Genomic DNA, 15,738 nt, shown 5'->3' on the forward strand with positions numbered 1-15,738 from the left:
TGCCATGAGAAAGTTTTCCCCAAACTTACTTAGATTACCACTGCAATGAATCAATCTTGTGCCAAATGCACTAACTATTTTAAGTGGTTCTGTTGATAGTTAATTCAAGTAAGTATTGATTATTTTTATTTGGTGAGGTACATTTGTGAGAGATTGTTTGAAATTATAGATTATTCCCCTCCCTCACAAAAAACATCAGAGATATTTCCAAAAAGCAGCAAAATCCAAGGAAAAAGTTCAGGCTCATTGCACTAAGAGGACAGACATAGTTCTGTGAAAGAGATTTACAGCACAACTTTTTACTGTCTTTCACAGGCTGAAGCCTGCTTTAATTAATTTTAGGTTGATGAAAAGGGATGTTTGCATTGCAAAACCCATTATTCACTTGTGTCACATTATCTTTTAACAATAGATAATAGTGCGCACTTTGAATCTAGAGTGAAATATTAACACAATAGCAATCTAATTAGGACTTGAACACACCTCTCACGCTTGGGAAAAGTATGGTCAGATACCTATATATAAAAAATAGGCTTCACTCACCCAACAGTTTACCAGATAAAAATAATAGCTGATCTATGCTGAATTTCAATGATTGGAAAGGTACTAAGTTCAATCCCTGTTAAGTCAGCTGTGTCAATGCAGTGGAAGTATTCCTACCTCTGAGCCAGGAGACCCAGGATCAAGTCCCACCTTCTCTAGTGGTGTACAAAAACATCTCTGAATGGGTTGATTAGGAAAATATTGGCAACTGAGGAAAAGGTGGCTTTTATAGACAATAGGCAATAGACAATAGGTGCTGGAGTAGGCCATTCGGCCCTTCGTGCCAGCACCACCAGTCATTATGATCATGGCTGATCATCCACAATCAGTATCCTGTTCCTGCCTTACCTCCATAACCCTTGATTCCACTATCTTTAAGAGCTCTGTCTATCTCTTTCTTGAAAGCATCCAGAGAGTTGGCCTCCACTGCCTCCTGGGGCAGAGCATTCCATGTATCCACCACTCTCTGGGTGAAGAAGTTTTTCCTCAACTCTGTTCTAAATGGCCTACCCCTTATTTTTAAACTGTGTCCTCTGGTCCTGGACTCACCCATCAGTGGAAACATGCTTTCTGCCTCCACAGTGTCCAATCCCTTAATAATCTTATACGTCAATCAGATCCCCTCTCATCCTTCTAAACTCAAGAGTATACAAGCCCAGTCATTCCAATCTTTCAACATATGATAGTCCCGCCATTCCGGGAATTGACCTTGTGAACCTACGTTGCACTCCCTCAATAGCAAGAATGTCCTTCCTCAAATTGGGAGACCAGAACTGCACACAATACTCCAGGGGCGGTCTCACCAGGGCCCTGTACAGCTGCAGAAGGACCTCTTTGCTCCAATACTCAATTCCTCTTGTGATGAAGGCCAGCATGCTATTAGCTTTCTTCACTACCTACTGTACCTACATGCTTGCTTTCATTGACTGAAGTACAAGAACACCTAGATCTCGTTGTGCTTCCCCTTTTTGTAGCACAGTGGGCCAGGAGACCTGGATTCAAGACTCAAAATGTATCTCACAATGTATCTGAAAATGTCTCATGGTGCAACGGCAATGTCCCTATCTCTGGGCCAGGTGGCCTATGCTAAAGGCTACCTGTCACAGAGGTTTATCACAACATGTCCAAAGAAGGTTAATTAAAATATTTTAGAGGTTCTTGTGGTGCAGTGGAATCGTCCAAAAGGTCCATGATCAACTTCTACCTGCTCCAGATATATATCATAAAACACCTGAACAGGTTGATATAAAAAAATCTACAACTGAGGGAATATTTAATGAGAAGCACTGTTCTAAATCACATTCCAGTGACTCTTGCTGCAAAGTGTATCCTTATTATAAATAGTTGAGGACAATTGCCTCCTAAATCTCACGTGCATATAAAGAACAGTCAATGCATTAAAGAACTGTAATCCTCTATTTCATATTTTCCAGGATTTACAGCACACCATGTGAAGAAACATAAGCTCAAACAGTTTGTAATTCCCCATTAGAACACCCAAGTCTCTCTGAATCTGAAAGCTCTGCAGTCTCACATCACATGGATAATATCCTTGTTTAATTCTTCCTGCCAAAATGGGCAACTTCACATTTTCCCATATGATACTTAACAGATCTTTGCCCACTCAGTCAACTTATCTACTTTCCTTTGCAGCCTTCTTCTGCCCTTTTGATAACCTACATTACTGCCCATTTTTATGTCAACAGCAAATTTGGCAACTATGCTTTTGTTCTTTCATCCAAGACATTTATATAATTTGGACGCAGTTGAAACCTCAGCACTGATCCATCACACACCATTCATTACACTTTATCAGCCAGGGTTTAAATCAAAGCAAATGACTGCGGATGATGAAGTAAAAACAAAAACTGCTGGAAAAATTCAGCTATTCTGAGAAACAGAGTTCATGTTTTGAGTCCAATATAACTTGTCCATAGTTCTGAACAAGAGCCATATTGGATTCCAAATATGAACTCTTCCTGTCTCTACAGATACCTTCAAACCTGCTGAATTTCTCCAGCACGTTTGGTTTCTACTTCAGGAGCAGGGGATTTGCCAGTCTACAGCTCCAACAATTTGTGTAGTTCCACTTCCCTGATAATTACAATTACCTTGGATTCCTCCTGCCCTTCTAAATTCTGATTTACAACTGTTTCTAGGATGTTACTTGTATCCACTAATGTGAAGTCTTGTAAATGCCTATTCAATCCATCTGCTATCCCCTTATTTTCCATCACTAATTCCCCTGAATCACTTTCTAGAAGACCAAGCTCACTCTGTTAACTAAGATAATAAAGTGTGGAGCTGGATGAACACAGCAGGCCAAGCAGCATCCCAGGAGCACAAAAGCTGATGTTTTGGGCCTAGACCCTTCATCAACTCTCTCACTCTGTTAACTCTTACTTTTCAAACGTCTAGTAAAACACTTATTAACGATGAGAATATCCGTCATAAAATTATTCGGATACAGCAGACAAAATGTAATCGCTAAGTCCGGCTTCCACACGGACCCATTACCCCGACATGCACTGAATTCAGCTCCACATCTGTATCAACAGTACTTCTTGATTAGACTGCCCTCTAGTGACACTAACTGAAATGTGTTCATTTTCAACCCACTGGCGTATTTCCGGAAGCCAAGTGCAGAACAAGCTTTGAAATGTTTACAGCTTCAACCCAGCAGCTAAAGGCATTGAAAAGAACTGTTTGAGTGCTTTCTAGGGAAGAAAGGATTCTGTACAGTACATCTGTACATTGCATAGATGGAAAATTCCTGAGTTTGAATTTGCAGTTTGTTTAGGAGGGAACTTCAGAAATGTGGTGCGCTCGGGAGGTTAACTCCATTATAGGCATATATCATGATAATGGGAGATAGTTATGGAACACTGTGGTCATCATTGAAAATGAAGCAAATTGATGAATAACAAGTCAATGAATAAGGTGATAGAATAGTTATAAGGACTTATTCCTTTAATACTCTTGATAAAAGGTTACTCTACACACCTGCTATTCTGTGTCCAGTTGGAATCAACCATTGGGTTCTCTATTCAATGCTGCACCATGTGATGGAGTTCCAGTACGTGCTACAGGTGGGAAATCTATAACGTCTTTGAGACATCAGCACAAAGTTCACTCTTCTTATGCAAGCAAATTTCACATAGCTAGAGACCATGAACAGCAGAATTAGGTGAATGACCATTTATTCTATTCATTTTGTTGATCTGCATTCAGGAAATATTGTCTGAGGTAATAGTAACACTTAACAGTTCTGAATAGTGTCAGGTTTTCTTAGTTTAGATCTGCCTTATCAAGTAGGGTCTCACTTGAACGTTTCATCTATGAAATGATACCTCTGCCTTTGGAGCATTCCCTCTGTACTGTATGGAAATGACAGCCTTGAAATAATGTGCCTGTCCTGAAATGGAATTTGAATCCACAGCATTTTATCCTAGAGGCAAAGATGTTATAAATTAAAGCAATTTGATTCTTAGCAGAAGAAATTTCTGTGTAACGTTCTCTACTAATCATGATGCCCTATTGGATCAGCAAGTGCTATCCTTTTAGATGGCTAGGTATTGATTTTCATGAGTTCAATCAACAACAGTAAGACAATACAATCACAAGCAAGACTGCACTTATTCAATGTTTAATGTTTTAAATGAGGTAAAGTACTTACAAACCAGAAGGGTCTAGGCCCAAAACATCAGCTTTTGTGCTCCTGAGATGCTGCTTGGCCTGCTGTGTTCATCCAGCTCCACACTTTGTTATCTCGGATTCTCCAGCATCTGCAGTTCCCACATTCTCTGATACAACCCAAGCCAACTCTGTTTTGTTAAAATTTTAAGTACTGGGTGTACAGTTCTTAACCTCAACTTTTCCAGGTTAATTCCAAATTCCTGCAGGAATTTATGGATTTAAGGAAATTTCTTGATGAAAAATTACTTATTGAAATGCCTTTAATTAATTATTGCGCTAAACTACCCCATATACCATACTATAGATTGGTTGATAGCTTAATTTCACTTTGCTGTTTTCCTGCACATTTCCACAATGTTTACCATCTTTACTAAAGTTTGCGAGGCCAGCTCTAACAAAGTGCCAATAAACGAGTGTCTAACATTACGTCAATGGTTTCTCTCCTCCAGCTTCAAGTAGGATAAGCTCACAGTTAACATTGAACCACATAAAAACTTATTAAGAAAAATCTTTGAAGAAGTCTATCAAGGTGAAGAATATTACAGACAGGAGAGAAAAGTGAATTGAAATTTTTTTTGTTCTCCAATTGTCATTTTTTAAAATTCTTCTACTTTTCGAAATAGGCTATGGTGAGAGTTCCCTCCCCACCAACCACCTCCCACAAACAACCCCCAAAGGAACCTCACCAGAACCCCATTAAATCCCCCTCCAACCCAATTCTACACCTGCCCCCACCCAAAACCCCCAAACACCCTACATAAACCCCCCACTTGCACCACCCAAAAACCCTTCCCTTCCACTAAAACAAACCCCCAAACCTACCTCTGCCCAAACCCCCCAACCCCTCCCCTACCCAAACCCCCAACACTCACACATTGTCTCACACACTCAAACACACATACTCTCTCTCTCTCAAACACACACTAAGAGGCCTTATTTGTCCAGTAACTATTACTGGATGAGTATTAATTCAACTTAATGAGGAATTTCTACACTTCTTGCCAGGACCATTGTTCATTTTGTGATTTTCAGGCATAATGAGTTTTAATTAATCCCTTTTATTTAAAATTAATGGAAGAAACTTTCATTAGTCAGTATTTTCATGTTTATAGATCACAAGGAAGATCACGCCATGCAAAATGCCAAAGGATTCACTGTCCTGATTTCTGCTGATCAGCTCAATGGTAACCATTATTTAATCCAGTAAAGTTCATTTCAAAAGTTAAACAATAAACAATTCATGATTTTTTTTATATCTTGTGGACATGACAAAAATATATCACCCCTTAATATGTGTGCTAAACATTATTGATAACAAAATTGTAAATACCTACTCTAGGGAATAACACCAGTAATAATTAAAACAACATTGAGGACAGTTAAATGATAAAGGAAGTGAGTCTCTAACAAGTGAATTTAAAAGTTCAAGAATAATCGTTAAAATTGCTGTCGTCAGACCAAAGGAGAGAATAGCAGGCCAGGGACACTGAAAACAAAGAACACAAGATGAAGAGAAGGAATTATAACTCATGGTTTTGATGTGAAACCCACTTTGATCTGAAAAATGCATTAAAGGTACCATATTTGAATAGCAAAAATGGTTTTGCACAATTGCTAACATCCGAATTGAGCTTGCTATTTAGTTTATTTATTGCATTTGAGTTTCCCTAATTTCTGAGTCAACTACATTTAATAATTGCTAAAAAGCTAGTGCTAGTTGAAAAGTGAAATTTTAACATTGTCAAGAATGGATAGGATACAGACAAACAGATGTAATATTTCAAACCAGCATCCTTGTTGACCACTGTGTTTTAATCACCCGTGTTCTATATTTCAATGTCTTCTACAAGGACTGTTATATGATTCACCAGGTTATTCTTTAGCCCATTTATCCATTGTACAGTTTTCGTAGACCTTGTAAAGTTTCTTCTTATTATCCAAGTCTACCCAGCATATTTCCATCAATGCTTCTCTTCCACAGAAGATGTGGGCACTGCTGGCTGGACCTGTACTTATTGGCCATCCTTAGTTGCCTTTGAGAAGTTGGCAGTGAGCTGCCTTCTTGAATCCCTACAATCTAGTTGGTGTAGGTAGGCTTACAATCCCATTAGAGAGGGAGCTACAGAATTTTGACCCAGGAACACAGAAGGAATAGTGCCAATTTTCCAAGTTAGGACGGAACTTACGTTTGACACCGTTCCCATGTATCCTTCTAAATGGTACTGGTCATGCATTTGGAAGATGCTTTTGAAGAAGCCTTGGTGAATTTCTGCAGTGCAAATGCTTCAACTTTATCTTTTGCACTGCTCTGGTGGGCTCCCATGTTATTGAGGATAGGGATATTTGTAAATCCACCTCTTCCAGTGAGTTGTTTAGATATGTACCAACATTCATGATCAGATGTGGCAGAACTGCAGAGCTTCGTCCTGATCAGTTGCTTGTGCAATCACTTAACTCTATTTATGGATGCAGCTTATGCTGTTTGGCATGCAAGTAGTCCTATGATGTAGCTTCATGAAGGTCATGCCTCATTTTTAGATATACTTGATAACACCTCTTGCATGCACTCCTGCTCTCTTTGTTGAACCAGTGTTGATCCCCTGGCTTAATGTTAATGGTAGAGTGGGCAATATGCTGAGCTGCAAGGTTTCAAATTGTGTTGGAGTATGATTCAGCTGCTGCTGGTGGTCAACAGTTTCTCAGTTTTGCATTTCTAGCTCGGTTCAATCTATCCTATTTGGCACGGTGATTGTGCCACTCAACACAATGGACGGTATCTTCAATACGAAGATAGAATTTAGTCTCCACAAGCACTATACAGTGGTCACTACTACCAATAATGTCATGGACAAATGCATCTGTGATAGTCAGATTGGTGAGGATGAGGTAAAGGATTCGCAGAATCACATAATTCTTGTGGCACAGAAGGGGACCATTCAGCTCATCATCTCTGCACCAATTCTTTTAACTCATACCAATCTCCTGCATTTTCCCCCATTACCCAACCCACCATTTCTTTCCAAATAATCATCCAATGCTGTCTTGAATGCTTCAACTGAACCCACACCCACCATATTTCCAGGGACTGTACTCGATACTCATCATTTGTTTGTTTTTAAAATATTCAGGAGAGCTTTTTTTTCATTAAAAATGTGAGATCTCGTGGCATGGTTCTTTCAGTTAATTACTGGGTGTTCAAATTTGTTTTTAAACAGAATAATCCCTAACAGGGTCATAACAGTCATGCCCTTCATATGAAAATGCTTTATAAAAAAGGAAGATCATTTTTGAAGTGTAGCCGCAGTTGGCTGGAGGCAGAGTTACCTATCCAAATAATCACATGCAGGTTCAGTTTGGGTCATTTCTCTTCTCTTGATCTGAAACAATGTGATTGCGAAAGGGCCAGTGAAAATCATAAAAGGACTCAATGTTAATCGCAAGGTGCAGAAGATGAAGGAAAACATTATTTTGCTTGATCTCCCAAGCAAGAGACTGCATTTAGTATACTTTAATGGTGCTTTTATAAATGACTCCTGTCGAAAGATGCAAAGTAGTTAGCACCAATTATCCAATTTAAACATCTGTTTAGGGAAAAGAGATGCTGCACATGTTGAAGACAACAATTAAGTGCAAGTCAATAATGTTGAAACAAAAAAGACAAAGAACTGCAGATGCTGGAAATCAGAAACAAAAACAGAAATTGCTGAGAAAACTCAGCAGGTCAGGGAGCATCTGTGGGAAGAAAGCAGAGTTAACATTTCAGATCCCATAACACTTTTTCAAGAGGAATCACTGGATCCTAAATGTTAACTCTGCTCTCTCCGCCCAGAAAATTTTGTTTTTGTTTCTGAGGTTGGGTAATGCCGTTCGGCTGCACAGTAGAAGCACAGCCTCAGAATTATCCCTCCCCTTTCCTTCATTCTCATGACAGCTTCAGTACAATATTTGTGCAAAAAGTCCTTGCTGTTAATAATTGATATGTAACCAATTTGAATTATGAACTACAACAGGAACTATACAAGATTTAATTTCAGTACTAAGGAAATCTGTACCAACATCACTACATTCTTTAACTGTCACTGTTTACCACATGTTTCTAATTTGATTTCGTTTTCAATTGTCCTTCCTCTTTTCAGTCAAAAATTATTTTGTACATCAACCAAAAAGATCAATCGCTAAGATGGATACTCCATCTGGTGGCCAAATTCAGTTGTGGTGCCATTGTATTGCACAAGTAATGAGGAACAATGATGACAATGAATCTGACGCAACCTCCTCAAGGGACTATGATTTCATTATTGGCCTGAATCAAATTAGGAGCTGACTCTAGAGTCAAACTGTCACTTTAGCATAAAATCCTATATTGTGCAGTCATTAACCAATTTAAACTAATACAGTTGACAACCAAATTAAAAAGGCCACAATTGATTTTATGCAAATATTTCAACTTGTGTATTACCATAAAAAATTAAACCTTAAGGCTGAATTTTCTCAACCCCAGGGACCGAAAACAGAGCTCAAGCCCACAAAGATGCAGGAAGTCCCCCAGCATAGTAATATAGCAGGGAACTGTTCATCGGGTGGCATGACTACAGTTCATTAGAGGACAGCAGCCACCCTCTCTCCATTGAAAGGGCCAAGAGAATTGGCTGCTGATTGTGAACACTAACGCTGCTAAGACACCTTTGAAGGCCAGTTAGCTTTTATATCGAATGATTCCCAGACTGGCGGACTTGGACCCTGGAGCAGTTGGCAGGGAGGTACACAATTATGGGCTATGTTTACTACAGCAGAGGCCCCTCTCCCAACCAGAAACCTGCTAAGAATCTACCACAATTTTCCTGGTTGTCTCATCATGTGGCAGCATCTATCCCAAGGTTGTTAAAATGTTGATTGGATCAGAAAGTGGCCAGTTTGTTGGCCAGTTAGTTAACTTAACTGACCACCCACTTCTGGTCAGATGGGTTTGTTAATTTGTCTTCACTGGAGCTGCAAACTAACATGGGTCACAGAGGTAAGAAGTGTGCAGATCTTGCTGCATGATAGGGTATGGGTATAGAATATAGGAAGGCTGGGAGAGCACTGGAGAATTCGATTGAACAGCAGCTAGACGAAAGTATGACCAGAGGAAGCAATATTAGAGAGTTGGAAGCAGGTGGTTGCTATAATGAATGAAGTAGGATGTTTGGAATCCAACAGAACTCAGAGTGCAAACAGTCCAGTTTTGACTAAGACACAGATAGAGAGACAGATTGTTACAAATTATTCTTTGTGTTTTGTAAGTGGCATACAAAGTTTCATTTTCAAGCTCCTGTACCTTCCTAAACAAACAATTTGGAGTTTAATCTTCACTTGTACATGAATGAAATAGCAATGGATTGTATAAAAAGTTTACAGAATGATAACTCAATAAATAGATCAATGTTAAGCAAACAGTTAAAGCTTTGAATAAATTAATTAACTTCCATTTCTTATTTTGGACCTCAAATTTAACATTGACATAGTGGATGGATTTTCTGCTTATTTGGGACCCTGCTGATGGTTAATGGTTCAGTAGTTATAAGGGAAGCTTGACCCTTCAGGTATCATTATGGAATTCAACTGCTATGAATCAGTTCTTTCAAGCATTACACGATTGGTTATTGAAGCTGACAGAAGATTGCTGGGGGGACTTCAATTAAGTTTCAAAGTGGATTTCTAAATTTGAGATAGGTTCATCAAGTTTGCTTGGATTGGCAATGTTTTATAATGTGGTACTGGAGCATTAAAACTGAAATTTCTAGGTTCGATCACCAGTTTTCTTCCTCCAGTTGGCCTTAGCCATCTAGGTAGGGGATAGGAATACAGTGAAATATTTGGCAACACTTGTAATGTTATTCAATGATCCTGACAGGAAGTACTTTCTGAGGAAGAGTCAATCGAACTGAAACATTAACTCTGATTTCTCTCCACCGATGCTGCCGGAGCTGCTGAGCTTTTCCAGCAATTTCTGTTTTTGTTTCTGATTTACGGCATCCACAGTACTTTTGGTTTTTAGGAAGTGCACATACCTGGTCATGAGATGAGCTGGGTTTCAACGTCCACATTCATTGATCTAACTCTCACATGAAGAATGGTCACTTTGCTGAGGTCCAGAAAGCTCTTGGCTTTTATGCAACTGAACCTAAGTCAGGAGAGAAGGAGAATAATGCTTTGGCCGAAATTGCAAAATGCAACAGAGGAGCTACATCCATTCAAGTTGCAGGTTATTGAAGGATATATTCAAATTCATGAAGATTTGCTGTGCCAATGAGATATTACGACAAAATGTTCCTCATCTGCAGTAACAGTGAATCACCACCTCCTGTTGTGAAAACATTTTCAATATCAGGTAATGCGTCACAAGGCAGTGTAAGCATACAAACAGTGGGTCAGATTACTTTATGACCCTCGCTGATTGTGCTTTTCTCTGGAAAGAGCTTGTTCACTGCTTTTTCCCATTTTTTTTAGATTCCAGAGATAAGCAATGCCAGATTTAAGGGTGGTGTCAATCCCAGGCACCTCAGACAGAACAATGAATAAGAGCCTATGCCAAACCAATTGAAACAGAATACAAGTAAAAGTCTAATTCGGACATCTCTATGAACTGTAGCAGTCTATGTTAAACACAGTATAGGTGTCTTTTTGCTGATTCTGCTTGGGGTCACCGATTGGCTCAGAGACCACTGCAAAATCATAAATTCTACATTCCCAGCACAAACTGGCTGGTTTCAAGGATACTAAGTTTATGATAGGGACTAAAGATGATGGCTTCAATTTATCAATGTTTGACTGAAACAAATTGTGGTTCATCCATGACCGGACGTCCAGTAATCAATCTGACAACGCAGATGTAATGAGTCAAAAAAGATATGAAAGCATCCATTTTTCTGTGAATTATGTCACCCTCAGCAGCATCTCAGTGAGGGAGAAAATGAGGCCAAGGATAGATGTACAGAGAATGCTGGAGATAACAGTGTAGGGATAAAAGTGAATGGAACCTTTACATCAATCTATTCTACTGTTTGCCCACTAAACCATACCAACATGAACAATTTCCAATTTGTCTGCAAGTTAGCAGCTGTGAAGACAGAAATAGTTGACCAGAATTGCTCCCAGAGTTCAAAGACAAGTGTAAAGTCACCCAGGACTGTACCTCTAGTTCAAATTGCTGGTAAATGCACTATTTCTGACCCCAGAGGAACCATTTATACAGGATGCTGGGAAGCTTTTCACCAACTTAGAGTCAACACCCTCAGGAGTAAAGAGGAGAAAATTCTTTTGAAGAAGATCATTCCATTTATTTAACAGACAAATTTGTACAGTAGCTGATGGACTTGAGAAAAACTGCATTTTACTTGTTGACAAATAGTTTAAAATCTCCGTAAAAATGCAAGTAAAATATGACTAGCTCACTGGTAACTAATTCCAGTTGTGACTATTATAACTGTATTTAAATGCAATGATGTGTAAAAAGATCTATGGTTGATCATTAGAAATAAGATCCATCTCGGGGGAAGAATGATAAGTGTTATTAGGCATTGATTATTCTTTTATGTTATAGGCTTTGTAGCCATCCTGCTAGAACAGGAGTTTCATCAGATTTTATCTCCCAGCTGTTTTATACCAGTGTCACAACCACCTACCAGGCATTACCTAAAAATGTTCCTTAGAACTTGTTTAAGCCTGAAAGCTTCTGTAGTTGAAAATTTGAGGTTGCTCCCACAGGTGGATTCCTGACACGGTCTTGAGAGTGAGTGAAGGATACTTTATTTCACTTGGATAGCGTTGCCAGTTTGTGGCTATTGGTAGCCCACTTCAGTACAGCTTGCCTTCAGATGGTTTGACCTGGGTGTCTCCCTTTGTCTCTCTACGAAAAAGCAGTCATAGTTCCTAATGTCTCTCTCATGTGTTTTCCTCAATCCTCAAGCAGCTTTTATCACAGCCAAACCAGTAGGCTACAAATGCTGGCAGTGATGAATTATTTTTCTTCAAGGCAAAGTTGATTATTGCTGGAATTCCTTGGGATGTCATTCCTGTCTCCTGTTCAACACTGCAGAAATATTGAACCTACACATCTTTCGGGCTGTCAATGGCCTTGAATAATTTAATTAATCTTTGTGATTGATTCTTAAAACAACATGGTTTGTTTGTTTACACAGCTGCAATTGATTCCAAAAGAGAAATCTCGTGGCTTTCAGAAGCCATTTTCTAGACTCCTTAAGATGAAATTTACAAAAAATTAGCTATGTCTCAAACTTACATGAGTTTCATTAAAGTTTGTGGGCACTAGTAAATTATCTCATGCAGTTCACTGCTGCTCCACTCATTACGTACGTAGCACACTCTTGTGCACTCATTAACAGCAGAAGTACTCACCATTGCTGAGATTCATTCCACCACTACCACTCTTTAAAGCTCAGCTGTGCACCAGGTCAAATGATGCCAGCCAGGAACAGCCCATCACCAGAGACATAGTAGAAGCTAAATAAAAAACAGAAGCATCTTAAGGCACATAGATAGTATGAGTGTCACTCTGATTGGAAACAGAGCATTGCACTTGTAAATGTATTGCCATTTTACAGTATCATATACCTGATCAACTGTTATTGTAACTGTAGCTACAAGAATGAATCTATAAAGGCCACCCATCCTGAACACCATACCTTTTCAGACGCATGTCTGAAGGTTATTAATATTTCTCTAATACCCAGTGCAGCATAACTTATTGTTCAATATGAAAGCATCACATTTTGGAAAGCCTTCAGTTGTTAGCATTAACATTTATTAAACAACACGAAATGTGAAGATACAACAAACAAAAAAGCTGCATTTGTTTCTGTGACTGGACAGGAACTGCTTACCCTACACCAAATGATCAATGAATGATTATTTTATCCAATTCACATCTATGGGAAGCAGGTGTCACTAATGTCCTGTCTAGCTTGTTGCCCGAAAGTTGCACGGATCCAGTACGGTCAAGGTTTAAAAGTTCCTTTGACCAATGTCCTTGTCTTCCTCCTGAGAACATGCCTACTGCTCTCTCAGCCATTCTGCAGCTATCACACCCCTTTCTTTTTCTGTTCCATTTGTGCACAGCACATTATGTTAGGAATCTGCAGCACACTCTGTCTAGAATATACCACACCACCCTCCCAGACTGGTCCAAGCATCGCAACCTAACTTTCAGGCAGTTTAATGTGTGCTCCTCAATGATCCTAGCGAAAGAATGAGCTGCACGGAATGTTCAGCCCCAGTCAGTGGGTCACATAATGGTATCATCAGTCATAGCCCTGGTCTCCCAGCAGCCATCCATGTAAGGCATCTGACCCTTGAAATGAAGCAGGAACATCAGTGTTCTCCAGGCTATAAGCATCATGATTGATTTCAAGGCACATGGCATACACTTCCAAGATGCAGTAACAATGATAACAGAGTACTTGTACATTTATGGAATAGGAACCTTTTTTTATAAGTGAAGTCAGCTGCAGTAAGATATGGTGCTCTTAACACAACCAGCGTGCAGTACTGTGCACCTCAGAGAAACCAGCTATAGTCGTGTTGACAACGTTTATTACCCACAACGCAGCACTGCTTGTTACAGGGAAACAAAAGGAGGTGGTGAGATCTGTCTCCAATTACATGAGAAGCAGCTTTGATGCATTTGTGTGTTGAGAATTCTGAGGTCCCACATAAAGTCTATCCTTGGAAGCAGCCAGTCACATAAAAATATAGCACAGTTGCCACCTTGACAGTCAATAGCCTACAATTGCCACCCACCTTTCAGATCACAAGTTTTGATTCAGCAAATGACACACTCTTGTTACAGTGTCCCATGACATCCTCAGACTGTGGCGGTGATATGCCTAGGTTATGTGGAGGAGATGACCTTGACGACAATAGATTCTGGTCCTCCTGTGCTTTCTCTGCATGCTTAGGATTCTTTCTACTGGAGAGCGTGTCACAATAAAGTGGGGAACACTGGCAGAGGTGAAACCCAGAGGAGCAAGTGGTGAACTGAACCGTGTGCTATCCATTCAGACTTTCATATTGGCAATTGTTGCCAATTAGTTTCTGGCCACTGCCTGAAGAAATAACAAATTCCGTATACATAAGGTGAGATTTTGTAACAATCAGATGTTTATGCATGCAAATAGGACCCTCACCATTCATTATCAAAATCCTCATTAAAACTTTGAGCGGAAAATGTGATTTTAAATTTTTTGATGTCAAGAATTTTTACAATTATTTTGTTTTTTTCCAATCTTACTGTATTTTCCCATTTGGCTTGCCATTACGCACATCTTTCGGGGATGAGGAAGAGTCCACACTTATGTCCAATGCAAAGACAAATTAGCTTACTTTTCCACAAATCCTACTATCACAATTCCAGGCAATGCATTCCAGATCTTAGCCACTTACTACTTGAAAACATTTCTTACAAAGTTTTCTCATTACATCTATTCTATTCAATATACCTGAATTCTTTTCCTTTTGATGTTTGATCTTTCTACCAATGGAAAGAGTCTAGTCTGTCTAGACACCACAAAGTTTTGGATAGCTTCATTAAATCTCCACCGAACATTCACTTCCCCATGAAAATCAGTTCTCTAATCAGTCTATGTATCTGAAGTTCCTCATCCCTGAAACCACTCTAGTGAATCTTTTCTCCACCTTCTCCAATGCCTTCACATCCTTCCTCAAGTGTGATGCCTAGACTGGATGCAATGACCCCCATTCAAGCCTAATGTGATTTCCAACGTAGGTTTCTTGGTTTTTTTTTACTCTACAACCCTGTTAATGAAACCTAAGATGGTTTCATACATTTTTGCACTTTCTGCAAAAAGAAACAATTAGTCAGGAAACAATTATATTTGTAAGTGTTCCTGTTGGGCCACATTGTCAGTAGCATTAGGGAGCTGCGGTTTTGTGTAATAAGACACTCAACTAAGCAATGACCTAATATGGACAGAATGGCAAGGTAAAATCCAAGAAAAGAGTTCTCTCCTTTCCAAACATAAAATGTACTTGTTTAAAGCACTTTGGAATCAAAACACAACCAGAAAATATAAGATGCTGGCAGCTGTGAGTAAACCTAAAACATTTTAAATGAATACTGCTTTGGAAATTGAACCCACATTGGGGGCAAAACAAAAACCCCTGACTAAACTGTTATAAAAGGGAAAAAAGAAAGAACCAAAATTGCAGATTGACAATCAGTGATTTCATTTTTAAAAAATCAATGAAGAAAGGGTCAGCTATACCCTTCTGTGGCCAAGAAATGAAGGATTACATTTGTTTACCAGATGGAAGCTTTTTGAAACAACTGGTAGAAATTCATCCAACATTTTTTGAAAGACTCAGCACGCATCTCCAGCCAGCAATAGATGATCAAGTCTATCGATATGAATTTCAAATCCTTGCCCCAGAGTTATGCGATCCAATTAACAACCTTGTAACAAGACTGAAAAGTATAGCCAG

At 39.2% G+C, this 15,738-nt stretch overlaps 1 long non-coding RNA gene across 1 annotated transcript in view; it reads right to left on the reverse strand.

Annotated features, from left to right (window-relative positions):
• Positions 1-5,529: 5,529 nt before the first annotated feature.
• Positions 5,530-15,738, reverse strand: part of LOC125458144 (uncharacterized) — a 28,274-nt gene continuing 18,065 nt past the window's right edge. Inside the window, exons 2-4 of the long non-coding RNA XR_007248780.1 lie at positions 12,637-12,741; positions 10,290-10,402; positions 5,530-5,725 (exon numbers count right to left, since the gene is read on the reverse strand). This is a non-coding gene — a long non-coding RNA (uncharacterized LOC125458144). The remainder of the gene's footprint in view (positions 5,726-10,289; positions 10,403-12,636; positions 12,742-15,738) is intronic.

The sequence above is a fragment of the Stegostoma tigrinum genome, chromosome 13, assembly GCF_030684315.1.
Source record: "Stegostoma tigrinum isolate sSteTig4 chromosome 13, sSteTig4.hap1, whole genome shotgun sequence".
NCBI lineage: Eukaryota > Metazoa > Chordata > Chondrichthyes > Orectolobiformes > Stegostomatidae > Stegostoma > Stegostoma tigrinum.